Source organism: Urocitellus parryii, chromosome 3 (genome assembly GCF_045843805.1).
Source record: "Urocitellus parryii isolate mUroPar1 chromosome 3, mUroPar1.hap1, whole genome shotgun sequence".
NCBI lineage: Eukaryota > Metazoa > Chordata > Mammalia > Rodentia > Sciuridae > Urocitellus > Urocitellus parryii.
This window is the reverse complement of record NC_135533.1, coordinates 100,321,751-100,335,785: the sequence shown is the minus strand read 5'-3', so window position 1 is coordinate 100,335,785 and position 14,035 is coordinate 100,321,751. Positions and strand designations below refer to the sequence as shown.

Below are 14,035 nucleotides of genomic sequence, written 5' to 3'. Positions count from 1 at the left end.
ACTCTCTCTGCCACCCCAGGCATCTGGAGAAGCCTCTCATCTTCCATTTGCCACTTAATCTCAGCCCTCCCCCTCCTGCCTGTGGATCATCCCCCAGGATGCTCTGCTGACATGCAAAGCCACACAGCTCCAAAATAGAACCTTATCTCTGCCGGCAGCACCTCCACCCCCTTCTCCTCAGTACCCCCTGAACTCTCCGCTTCTTCTGCATCTCCACCCCTCCCACATGCCAGAGAAATAGGCTGGACGTCTGCACAAACAGGGGAAACACCCTGAGAGTCCTGTGAACAGTTTGGTCAGAGACACTCATGTCACTGCCTACTGCCACTTGCATGCTTATGACTGGATGTCAGGAATCCATTGCAGCAGCCCCAAAAGAAACAGATGACTGAAGAAACTATATCAGTAACCAAAATGTTAACCATACATTTCCCAGAAAAGTATGTATGATATGTGGGAGCGAGAGTGTTCTATAGCTTGTGACCATGTTTTAGCAAGCCTGTGCCCCTGGGCACTTTCACCAGTGCTTCTCAGGCTCTTTTTTCCTCCCATCACTTCCAGGCAAGATAGGAAGGATAGAAGTGCCTAGAGTTGGGGACACACACACACACACACACACACACACACACACACCGCCAGTTAGGCTCTGGTACAAACTTCCCTTGTGGGCAGATCTTGTTAAGAACAGAATGCTGGGGCTGGGGTTGTTGCTCAGTGGCAGAGCACTTGCCTAGCATGTGTGAGGCAATGGGTTTGATACAACTCTGTTGTATCCAATTTTTTTCCAATAAGAAAACCCCAAAGAAGCTGGGTGCAGTGGCACATGACTGTGATCCCAGCAGCTTAGGATGCTGAGGCAAGGAGGATCACAAGTCCAAAGCCGGCCTCCAACAACTTAGTGAGACCCTGTCTCTAAATAAAATATAAAAAGGAATGGAGATGTGGCTCAGTGGTTAAGTGCTCTAGGTTCAATTCCTGGTACCAACGTAAAACAAAACAAAACAAAAAGCCCAAAGAGATATAAAAGAATAGTAAATGGCCTCTAAATGACTGTTATGGTTTGTCTTTAAAGCCAAAAACCTTTGAAAATTGGCCTTCAGATTTGACAGATTAAAACAAATTCTCAAAAATTCACTTTCTCTAAGATTTCAACTGGCAAGCTTTCCTACTATAAGTTGGGTACTTTCTACCCACTTGCTCCCATAAATGTAATTCTGTGTTCAATTTATCCTCCTCTTCTAGAAGATCACATACCTACTCTAACAGCTGAGTCTTCAGGCTGCTAATGATATTAACTCTCAATATTTCAACAATTATCCTGATTTTTTTCAGAATCTGGCATTCTAGCTGAAGGCAGTCCTTTAAATAGGAGTTTGTCTGTCTCTTCTGCAACTTCTCCATGAAGTACCAATGTGTCCCAATATTTCCAACGAAATTTAAATCTGACACTGAATTTGGTTATGGTCAACTTCACAGTTCTCTTTAGAAGCCAGTTTAAGGATCTTAGTCCTCAATTGTAGCAGTCATTCATTTCATTTGTATGACTTTTTCCTTCCCTGAAGTCCCTATCTGACCTATCAGTTCACCTTGTAGAAGAACTTAGCTCACCCACTATCAATCAGTTTCCTCCCCTGAGTAATGTTGCTGTCCAGCAGGTATGAACTGGATTTCCTGCTGCAGTTTCCCTGTTTGGATTTCCTGCTGCAGTTTCTGCTGCTCTCAGAGAAGTTTTCCTCACTGAAAGGCCTGAGAGGAATATTTCTTCTTGGGTCTGCTTTAGCCACCTCCTCTTTCTGACTGATGACGGATAGTCCTTTGATAATGACATCTCACTGCTCCTTGAACTATTCACAGACCCAGTAACCATTCTACTTTGGTTTTCAGCATTTTGTTGTGACAATGTGATAGACACTTTCCCAACAGTGGGATGAGAAGTCAAAATTGAGAAGGTGCCTCTTGGAATGCAAAGAGATCTCTGTTGACTTTGCTCTCCCTCACTGTGCACAGTCTGTATTCTTCTGCCATCACTATGGAGACAGGGAATATTCAGACCTAGAACTGTGTGGCTGTAAATCTGGGTAGATTCTGCTCTGTTTTTCTATAATATATTCACATGAATTCAACCTGTTCTTTGGCCTTTGGTCTTTGATTAGGAGCTCCAACAGCCTCACTGGTTTACTCTCTTCCCCACTGCCATTGACAGAGGACAATATGGGAATCAGGCTTTCAGGCTGAGCACTGGACTTAGTGTTACCCTGCAGACCCTCTTTCTTTACTTGAGAAATATTGCATTTACCTTTTTGCTTGTTAGAGGCATCTAAGTCTCTTGGTTGATTTTTCAGAACTACACTGTCATTTATTGAGTCTCTACTTTCTGCAGGTAAGATGTCAATATTTACCCTACTGAGTGTGACTAGTGACTCTGCAGTATTGCTCATGTCTGGTTTGCCAGTGTGGCCTTCTAGAACAGCAAGTTATTTCAAGGGACTGATGGCCATGAGTTTCTCCTGGGTTAAATATTTATCTTCATTCATTACATGTGACTTGGAGCCCTCAGCAGAATGTGGTTGGGGATGGATTACTTCATGATTTGATTCTGCCTTTCTAGAAAACCATAGTAACAACAGGTTTGGATTTATAATCATCATTTTTTTTTATTGGTCGTTCATAACATTACATAGTTCTTAATACATCATATTACACGGTTTGATTCAAGTGGATTATGAACTCCCGCTTTTACCCCGTATACAAATTGCTGTATCACATCAGTTACCCTTCCATTGATTGACATATTGCCTTTCTAGTGTCTGATGTATTCTGCTGTCTGTCCTATTGTCTACTATCCCCCCTCCCCTCCCCTCCCCTTCCCTCCCCTTTTCTCTCTCTACCCCTTCTACTGTAAATCATGTCTTCCATTTGTATTCTCTTGACTTACCCCTCCTTACCTCTTATATGACATTTTGTATAACCCTGAGGATCGCCTTCCATTTCCATGCAATTTCCCTTCTCACTCCCTTTCCCTCCCACCTCTCATCCCTGTTTACTGTAAATATTCTTCTCAAGCTCTTCGTCCCTACCCTGTCCTTGTTTACACCCCTTATATCAAAGGAGTCATTTGGTATTTGTTTTTTAAAGATTGACTAGCTTCACTTAGCATAATCTGCTCTAATGCCATCCATTTCCCTCCAAATTCTATGATTTTGTCATTTTTTAATGCAGAGTAATATTCCATAGTGTATAAATGCCACATTTTTTTTTATCCATTCATCTATTGAAGGGCATCTAGGCTGGTTCCACAGTCTTGCTATCGTGAATTGAGCTGCTATGAACATCGATGTAGCAGTGTCCCTGTAGCATGCTCTTGTTAGGGCTTTAGGGAATAGACCGAGAAGGGGAATAGCTGGGTCAAATGGTGGTTCCATTCCCAGCTTTCCGAGAAATCTCCATACTGCTTTCCAAATTGGCTGCACCAATTTGCAGTCCCACCAGCAATGAACAAGAGTGCCCTTTTCCCCGCATCCTCTCCAGCACTTATTGTTGTTTGACTTCCTAATGGCTGCCAGTCTTACTGGAGTGAGATGGTATCTTAGGGTAGTTTTGATTTGCATTTCTCTGACTGCTAGCGATGGTGAGCATTTTTTCATGTACTTGTTGATTGATTGTATGTCCTTCTCTGAGAAGTGTCTGTTCAGGTCCTTGGCCCATTTATTGATTGGGTTATTTGTTATCTTATTGTCTAATTTTTTGAGTTCTTTGTATATTCTGGTTATTAGGGCTCTATCTGAAGTGTGTGGAGTAAAGATTTGTTCCCAGGATGTAGGCTCCCTATTTATCTCTCTTATTGTTTCTTTTGCTGAGAAAAAACTTTTTAGTTTGAGTAAGTCCCATTTGTTGATTCTATTTGTTAACTCTAGAGCTATGGGTGTCCTATTGAGGAATTTGGAGCCCGATCCCACAGCGTGTAGATCATAACCAACTTTTTCTTCTATCAGATGCCGTGTCTCTGATTTAATATCAAGCTCCTTGATCCATTTTGAGTTAACTTTTGTGCACGGCGAGAGATAGGGATTCAGATTCATTTTGGTGCAAATGGATTTCCAGTTTTCCCAGCACCATTTGTTGAAGATGCTATCCTTCCTCCATTGCATGCTTTTAGCCCCTTTATCAAAAATAAGATAGTTGTAGTTTTGTGGATTGGTTACTGTGTCCTCTATTCTGTACCATTGGTCCACCCGCCTGTTTTGGTACCAGTACCATGCTGTTTTTGTTACTATTGCTCTGTAGTATAGTTTGAAGTCTGGTATCGCTATACCGCCTGATTCACACTTCCTGCTTAGTATTGTTTTTGCTATTCTGGGTCTTTTATTATTCCATATGAATTTCATGATTCTTTTATCTATTTCTACAAGATATGCTGTTGGGATTTTGATTGGCATTGCATTGAACTTATAGAGAACTTTTGGTAATATCGCCATTTTGATGATGTTAGTTCTGCCTATCCATGAGCAGGGTATGTTTTTCCATCTTCTAAGGTCTTCTTCTATGTCTTTCTTTAGGGTTCTGTAATTTTCATTGTATAAATCTTTCACCTCTTTTGTTAGGTTGATTCCCAAGTATTTTATTTTTGGGGGGGATATTGTGAATGGAGTAGTTGTCCTCATTTCCGTTTCAGAGGATTTGTCGCTGATATACAGGAATGCCTTTGATTTATGCGTGTTGATCTTATATCCTGCCACTTTGCTGAATTCATTTATTAGCTCTAATAGCTTCTTTGTAGACCCTTTTGGGTCTGCTAGGTATAGAATCATATCATCTGCAAATAGTGATAATTTAAGTTCTTCTTTTCCTATTTTTATGCCTTTAATTTCTTTTGACTGTCTAATTGCTCTGGCCAGTGTTTCGAGGACTATGTTGAACAGAAGTGGTGAGAGAGGGCATCCCTGTCTTGTACCAGATCTTAGAGGGAATGCCTTCAATTTTTCTCCATTCAGAATGATGCTGGCCTGTGGCTTATCATAGATTGCTTTTACAATGTTGAGGTATGATCCTGTTATCCCTAATTTTTCTAGCGTTTTGAACATAAAGGGATGCTGTACTTTGTCGAATGCTTTTTCTGCATCTATTGAGATGATCATATGGTTCTTATTTTTAAGTCTATTGATGTGGTGAATAACATTTATTGATTTCCGTATATTAAACCAGCCTTGCATCCCAGGGATGAATCCTACTTGATCATGATGTATAATTTTTTGATATGTATTTGAATCCGATTCGCCAGAATTTTATTGAGGATTTTTGCGTCAAGGTTCATTAGAGATATTGGTCTGTAGTTTTCCTTCTTTGATGTGTCTTTGTCTGGTTTCGGAATCAGGGTGATGTTGGCCTCGTAGAATGAATTTGGAAGTTCTCCCTCTTTTTCTATTTCCTGAAATAGCTTGAAAAGTATTGGTGTTAGTTCCTCTTTAAAGGTTTTGTAAAACTCTGCTGTATACCCATCCGGTCCTGGGCTTTTCTTAGTTGGTAGTCTTTTGATGGTTTCTTCTATTTCCTCTATTGTTATTGGTCTGTTTAGGTTGTCTATATCCTCCTGGCTCAATCTGGGCAGATCATAGGACTCAAGGAATTTATCTATGCCTTCACTATCTTCTATTTTATTGGAGTATAAGGATTCAAAGTAATTTCTGATTATCTTCTGTATTTCTGAAGTGTCTGTTGTGATATTGCCTTTTTCATCCCGTATGCTAGTAATTTGGGTTCTCTCTCTTCTTCTCTTCGTTAGCATGGCTAAGGGTCTGTCAATTTTATTTATTTTTTCAAAGAACCAGCTTTTAGTTTTGTCAATTTTTTCAATTGTTTCTTTTGTTTCAATTTCATTAATTTCAGCTCTGATTTTAATTATTTCTTGCCTTCTACTTCTTTTGCTGTTGTTTTGCTCTTCTTTTTCTAGGATTTTGAGATGAAGTATGAGATCATTTATTTGTTGGTTTTTTCTTTTTTTGAGGAATGAACTCCAAGCAATGAATTTTCCTCTTAGAACTGCTTTCAATGTGTCCCATAGATTCCGATATGTTGTGTCTGTGTTTTCATTTAACTCTAGGAATTTTTTAATTTCCTCCTTGATGTCTTCTAAAACCCATTGATCACTCAGCAACCTATTGTTCATTCTCCAGGTGATGCTTGCTTTTTCCTTTCTTCTTTTATCATTGATTTTCAGTTTCATTCCATTATGATCAGATAAGATGCATGGTATTATCTCTATCCCTTTGTATTGTCTAAGAGTTGCCCTGTGACATAGTATATGGTCTATTTTTGAGAAGGTTCCATGTGCTGCTGAGAAAAAAGTGTAGCTACTTGATGTTGGGTGGTATAGTCTATATATGTCAATTAAGTCTAGGTTGTTAATTGTGTTATTGAGTTCTATAGTTTCCTTATTTAACTTTTGTTTGGAAGATCTGTCCAGTGGTGAGAGAGGTGTGTTGAAGTCTCCCATGATTATTGTATGTTGGTCTATTAGACTCTTGAACTTGAGAAGAGTTTGCTTGATGAACACAGCTGCACCATTATTTGGGGCATATATATTTATGATTGTTATGTATTGTTGGTGTATGGTTCCCTTGAGCAGTATGAAGTGTCCTTCTATATCCCTTTTGATTAGCTTTGGCTTGAAATCTATTTTATTAGATATGAGTATGGACACTCCTGCTTGTTTCCGCGGTCCATATGAGTGATATGATTTTTCCCAACCTTTCACCTTCAGTCTATGTATATCTTTTCCTATCAAATGCGTCTCCTGTAGACAGCATATTGTTGGGTCTTGTTTTTTGATCCATTCTACTAGCCTGTGTCTCTTAATTGGTGAGTTTAAGCCATTAACATTTAGGGTTATTATTGAGATATGGTTTGTTCTTCTATCCATATTTGTTTATTGATGTTACTAAACCTGATTTGTTATCCTCTTTGACTACTTTCCCCCCTTTACTGTCCTACCTCCCATTGTTGGTTTTCAATGTTATTTTCCATTTCCTCTTCCTGTAATGTTTTGCCAAGGATTTTTTGAAGAGATGGTTTTCTAGCTGCGAATTCTTTTAACTTTTGTTTATTGTGGAAGGTTTTAATTTCATCTTCTAACCTGAAGCTTAATTTCGCCGGATACACGATTCTTGGTTGGAGCCCATTGTCTTTCAGTGTTTGAAATATGTTATTCCAGGATCTTCTAGCTTTCAGAGTCTGTGTTGAGAGATCAGCTGTTATCCTGATTGGTTTACCCCTAAATGTAATCTGCTTTCTTTCTCTTGCAGCTTTTAAAATTCTCTCCTTATTCTGTATGTTGGACATCTTCATTATAATGTGTCTAGGTGTGGATCTCTTATGATTTTGCACATTCGGCGTCCTGTAGGCTTCTAGGATTTGGGATTCTGTCTCAATCTTCAATTCTGGGAAGTTTTCTCGTATTATTTCACTGAATAGACTGTTTATTCCTTTGGAATGGAGCTCTGTGCCTTCCTGTATCCCAATGACTCTTAAATTTGGTCTTTTGATATTGTCCCATAATTCTTGGATGTTCTGCTCATGGTTTCTTAGCAGACTTGCTGAGCTGTCTATGTTCTTTTCCAGTTGAAATACTTTGTCTTCATTGTCTGATGTTCTCTCTTCTAAGTGATCTACTCTGCTGGTAGTATTCTCAATTGAGTTTTTAAGTTGGTTTATTGTTTCCTGCATTTCTAGAATTTCAATTTGTTTGTTTTTTATTACCTCTATCTCCCTGTGAAATTGATCTTTTATTTCCTGGATTTGTTTGTCAATGTGATCTTTCATTGTCTGATTTTGCTGTCTCATGTCTTCCTTGAGACTCCAGATCATCTGAAGCATATATATCCTGAACTCTTTATCTGATATTCCATCTGTTGCAGCTATTACCTCTTCTAAAGTTGAGTTGACCTGCATTGCTTGTGGTCCTTTCTTTCCTTGTCTTTTCATACTGCTCACGTTTCTTTCTGCTTGGTGCAACTGTTGTGTTTTGAAATTTACCCCCTATTTATTTATGTTGCTCTTGTATACTTGAAAAGTCTCCCTTGCAGGTGCGGGCGGCGGCTGTGCCCCTACTCCAATTGGGGTGACGTGTCTACCACGCTGGCGGCTCTCTGGGCCTGTTCCGGGAGTGGAAGGCGGCTCTGCTCTGTCCCTATTCCAATTGGGGTGTCGTGACTACAATGCTGGCAGGTCGCTGGGCCTGTTCCGGGCGTGGGCGGTGGGCTTGGCTGGCGGGATTCCACCTAATGGCAGTCCCTAACCTCCCTGCTTGCTAATTAATGGCTTCTCTGAGGCGCCACGCCTTCTGTAGCTGCGGGGCAGGCCGCGCGAATCAGTTGGCCTGGATCTCCGGGGCCCTGCTGCAGGCTTATAATCATCATTTTTAATGTTAGTTTTGGAGGTTTTTGTCTTTGTAGACTCTAAAATCAAGGAGAATGGGTTTTTTATCTGGGCCATCTCAGGATGTTCCTCATAGAGGGTCTTTCTTCAGAACTTTCCCTCAATGTTCTTATCAGTTTTGCCAGCACTGGGCTATAAACTCTTGACATTGGTGGAAGCTTTCCTTCAATAATCCAATAAAGAATTCATGGGTTTTTTTTTTTTTTTTTTTTTTGCATTGAAATCATGGTTCAGATTCAGAGTGGCCATTACATAAACACAAATCAAGATGTAGGCTCAGACCCTGGGAAACAGATTCCAGATCCCAGCAGGTGAAAGAAGATGTGAGGCACAGTTGAGATAATAGACGTTCTTTATTTGGAAGCTACAGCAACCCCCCAGTCTCTAGCTCCAGCCTCCTGAATCCTTCCATGGATCATCTTTTTTTTTTTTTGCACCGAGATTGAACTCAAGAGCACCCAACCACTGAGCCACATCCCCAGCCCTACAGGGTCTCACTGAGTTGCTTAGTACCTCATTTTTTTCTGAGGCTGGCTTAGAACTCATGATCCTCCTGCTTCAACCTCCTGAGCCACTGGGATTATAGGCATGTGCCACCACGCCTGGCTCCATGGACAATTTTTAATATGCAGGCCAGACAAAGAAGACATATTGCCAACAGGTTACATAAGTGGATGAATGCTCACAAGCAAATTTTCATGATCTTGAGGACATACACTGAATCAGGGTGATCATGACTTTGGCTACATACAAAAACCTAGTCTACTGCAAGCCTCAGCAACACAGCATCCCTAAGCCCAAACATCAGGGTATGCCAATGAGGCTGTTTTCCATGTCACAGTGTTCTCTAATAGTCAATTCCTAGGTCACCCACTTGAATGATGTTTATTCCTATCAGAAAGAGATTTTGAGTTGTTTCAGATCTAGATAAAGGTTGTGTTTCTTATGTAAATACTGAAAAGTTATGCCAAACTGTACAAACCACTCTACTATTAGACTATCAGGCAGAAATTTCCCTTTTTGCTCCTGGAGCTCTGGGTACAGATCACCAGCTTCACAGAGGCCATGAACAATGTAGAATAGACCTCTCCTCCTTCCCATGATGCTTTGCAGTTGACAGTGTTGGAGTACTTCAACTGAGACAAGAACTGAGCTTCCTGTTCAACAGTTGGAGGCATTTAAGAGCTTCATTTTTTTTTGATAACATAAATTCTGATGTCCCACTGGTACTTCATAAGCATCACCTCCTTGTAGCTTCCCTGCCCACAATCTTCAGGGAGCAGTAGGGGCATATTCCCAGCTCAGACCCAATTTGGGATGTGGCAGCAACACTGGGTAGGTCTGTGGGCTCATGCTGGAGAGGCTGCAGGGGGATAGGCTATAGAGGTCTGGCTAGGGCAGGAGAACTGAGACATGACCCACCACATCATTGCTGCCATAGCTGATAGTAATAATTTTTAAATAAATAAAACTTAGCAAACTTGGGGAGAGGGGAAACACCTGGTTTTCAGATTGTGAAATAGAAATATTCAATTTTCAACTAAAAACATCCCAAAGCAGACAAAGAAACAGGAGTGTATGATCCATTCCAAGGGAAAAATAAATCAACAGAAACCATACCAGAGAAAGGCCAAATAGGGCTGGGCTTGTGGCTCAGTGGTAGAGTGCTCACCTAGCATGTGCAAGACCCTAGGTTCAATCCTCAGCACCACATAAAAATCAATAAAATAAAGGTATAAAAAAAAGAAAGAAAGAAAAGCCAAATAGGTGACTTGCTAGACAAAGACTTTAAAACAACCATCTTAAAGATACTCAAAATAAAAAGTTTCTTCTCAGCAAAAGAAACAATCTGTGAGGTCAATAGAAAGCCTACATCTTGGCAGCAAATCTTTACCCCTCACACAGAAAGAGGACTAATCTCTAGGGTATATAAAAAACTCAAAAAGCTAAACACCAAAAAACCAAATAACCCAATCAATAAATGGGCCAAGGAACTGAACAGACACTTCTCAGAAGATGATGTACAATCAATCAACAAATACATGAAAAAATGTCCATCATCACTAGCAATTAGAGAAATGAAAATCAAAATTACTCTAAGATTTTATCTCATTCCAGTCAGAATGGCAGCTATTATGAAGGCAAACAACAATAAGTGTTGGTGAGGATGTGGGGGAAAAGGTACACTCATACATTGCTGTAGGACTGCAAATTGGTGCAGCCAATATGGAAAGCAGTATGGAGATTTCTTGGAAAATTGGGAATGAACCACCATTTGACCTAGCTATCCCTTTCTTCGGTCTCTACCCAAAGGACTTAAAAACAGAATACTACAGGGACACAGCCACATCAAAGTTTGTAGCAGCACAATTCACAATAGCTAAACTGTGGAACCAACCTAGATGCCCTTCAATAGATGAATGGATAAGAAAAAATGTGGTATATATACACGATGGAATATTGCTCAGCAATAAAAGAGAATAAAATCACGGCATTTGCAGGTAAATGGATGGAGTTAGAGAAGATAATGCTAAGTGAAGTTAGCTAATCCCAAAAAACTAAATGCTGAATGTTTTCTTTCATATAAGGTGGGTGATTCATAGTGGGATAGGGATAGGGAGCATGGGAGGAATAGACAAACTCTAGATAGGGTAGAGGGGTTGGAGGGGAAAGGAGGGGGCATGGGGTTATTAATGATGGTGAAATGTGATGATCATTATTATCCAAAGTACAGGTATGAAGGCATGAATTGGTATGAATATACTATGTATATAACCAGAGATATGAAAATTTGTGTTCTATATGTGTAATAAGAATTGTAATGTATTCTGTTATCATATATTTTTAAAAAGATACCAGAAGAGATAAGTGAAGATATGGACAGTCAAGAAAATGATGTATGCACAAATGGGAATACCAGTAGAGAGATAGAAAACGTCTTATTGTTGTTTAGGTAGTAAAAAAGAAATTCTGGCTAGGCACGGTGGCACATGCCTATAATCCTAGTGGCTCAGGAGACTAAAGGAGAAGGATCCAGAGTTCAAAGCCAACCTCAGCAACTTAGCAAGGCCCTAAGAAATTCAGCCCTTTCTCTAAATAAAATATTTTTAAAAGAGCTGGGGATGGGACTCAGTGGTTAAGCATGACTCTTGGTTCAATCCCAGTACCAAAAAATAAATAATAATAACAATAATAGTAATAGGATGAAGGGAAGGAAGGGGAAATGGGATTAGGAAAGACAGCTAAATGAATTAAATATAACTTTCCTATGTTCATATACATTACCAGTGAAACTCCACATTCTGTACAACCTAAAGAATGGAATCCTAATTAGAATTAGTTATAGTCCATGTCTGTATATGTCAAAATACACTCTACTGTCATGTATATCTAAAAAGAACAAATAAAAAATTAGAAAAATAATTCTGGAGCTGAAAAGTACAATAACAAAATGAAATAGTCATTAAGAAATTCAAGGACAAATTTCAGCAAACTTGAAGATTAGACAATCTAAATTATCAAATATGAAGAACAGAAAGAATAAACATGTTGCAGAAAAGTGAGCAGAGATTAAGGGACCTATGGAACACCATCAAGCAGACCAATATATCTATGATGGGAATTCCAGAAAAAAGAGTTCAAGAGATGAAGGGATTATTTGAAGAAATGATGGCTAAAAATTTCTCAGTTTGATAAATGATATGACTATAAATATCCAAAAAAAACTAAAAAACAAAACAAACCTCCAAGTATGCTAACTCGATACCCATGCTGAGGAAAATAGTGATACAAGTCATGCCACAGTATTCATAGTGGATTGGTTACACACCACCAACAGACATCAAAATTAGTAGATGCCCAAGTCCTTTAAGGTGGCTCTCTGTATCCACAGATGCAGAACCCATGGACACAAAGGGTCAACTATATAACAAGATGCTAAAAGCCAAAGACAAGAATAGTATCTCTAAAAAAATATTTTTAAAATTTTAATCACACAATAATTGTACATATTTATGGAGTATTGTGTGACATCAATTTATGTATACAATGTATGATCAGGGCACCTTAAGCATTTACCATTTCTTTGTGTTAGAAACATTCAAAATTCTATTAACTATTTTGAAACATATAATTTAACTTATAATTTGAAACATATAACATAATTAACATATAATTTGAAACATATAACCATTATCATCCATAGTTACCCTCCTGTGCTATAAAACTTTAGAACTTATACCTCTTATCCACTTGTATCCCTGTACCTATAAACTGTTCAAGGAGACAATCTTGAAGGCAGCAGGAGAGAAGTGACCCATCAAATATAAGGGATACTCAAAAAGATGATCAGATTTCTCATCAGAAATCTTGGAAAGGAATGCTAGGGGGAGTCCTGCAAGTTGAAAAGAAAGTAACTCAAAACCAAGAATAAATAAATAAATAAAGACCTCTGGTAAAGGTGAACAGGGGTAATTATAAAAGCTAGCATTGCTGTAACTTTGGTTTGTAGTTCCACTAAGTGGTTACTAAGTCTATCAAGTGGGATTTTCTTCTGAAATGCAAAAATGATCTGACATAACAAAATTTAAAAATGTAATAGATCGCCTGAATGAAATGGGGCAGGGGGAACCACATGATCAGCTCAATTTATGCAGAGAAAAGTATTTAGCAAAATTTAACATCTTATCATGACAAAACAAAAACTTCAGAAAACAAGGAATATATGGAAACTATCTCAAATAATAAAATCCATATATGAAGAATTCACAACTAACATCACACTCAATGCTGACTTGAAATTTTTTCCTTTAAGATGACTTTCACCACTACCGTTCAATTCAGGTATGGGAAATTCCAACCAGAAACAAGAAAACAGAAAAGGCAAGAAACAGAAAAGGTATCCAAATTGCAAAGGAAGAAGTAAAACTATGTATGTTTGCCCAGTACATGTACAATGTTACAAGTGAAGCCTCAGTACAGTACAATGTTACCAGCAGTCAGGCTGCCTTTGTATGAATCCCAGTTGCTGCTAACTGGGTGACCCCTAATTTGCCTGTTTCTTCATTTGTAAAATGGAAGGACAGTTTATGCTTCAAAGGGTGGATTAAAGTGTCAAGTACTTAGAACAGTGGTAAATCTATTACGGAGCTTCCTGGAAACCCTCCACCCTGCAGAAGTACTGGGACTTGAACTGAGCTACGTCCCTTTCCCTTTTCATCTTAATTTCTGACCCGGCTAAAATTACCCAGGTTAGCCTTGAACCTAGCCTCAGGGTCCCAGCAGCTGTGATTACAGGTATGCACTATCACACTGGTCCACTGCAGGAGGATAGTGTGTTCATATCAACTTCTGACGGAGACTCACAGCAAAGGTGGGAGAGGGAGGAAAACTGTACAGGGAAGAACCGATGGGTTCAGTTAGAAATTCTACGAATCGGTGGGTAGAAAGAGTTCGAATACTGGGGTGTGGAGAACATCGGAGGGTGGGGAATATGGGACTGGCCGCTATGGAGCACTTGACAGCAGCCCGCCGGGGTCGGATGCACAGGGCTGCAGGACTGGAGGGCAGAGAGGGACTGGCCGCTGGCGCCTCCTTCCTTCTGCCA

The 14,035-nt window shown here is 39.5% G+C and overlaps 1 pseudogene; it reads right to left on the bottom strand.

The window, feature by feature from the left end:
- Window positions 1-1,140: 1,140 nt before the first annotated feature.
- LOC144253717 (serine/threonine-protein kinase Nek4 pseudogene) lies at window positions 1,141-2,645 on the bottom strand (annotated as a pseudogene).
- Between the last annotated feature and the right edge of the window lie 11,390 nt (window positions 2,646-14,035).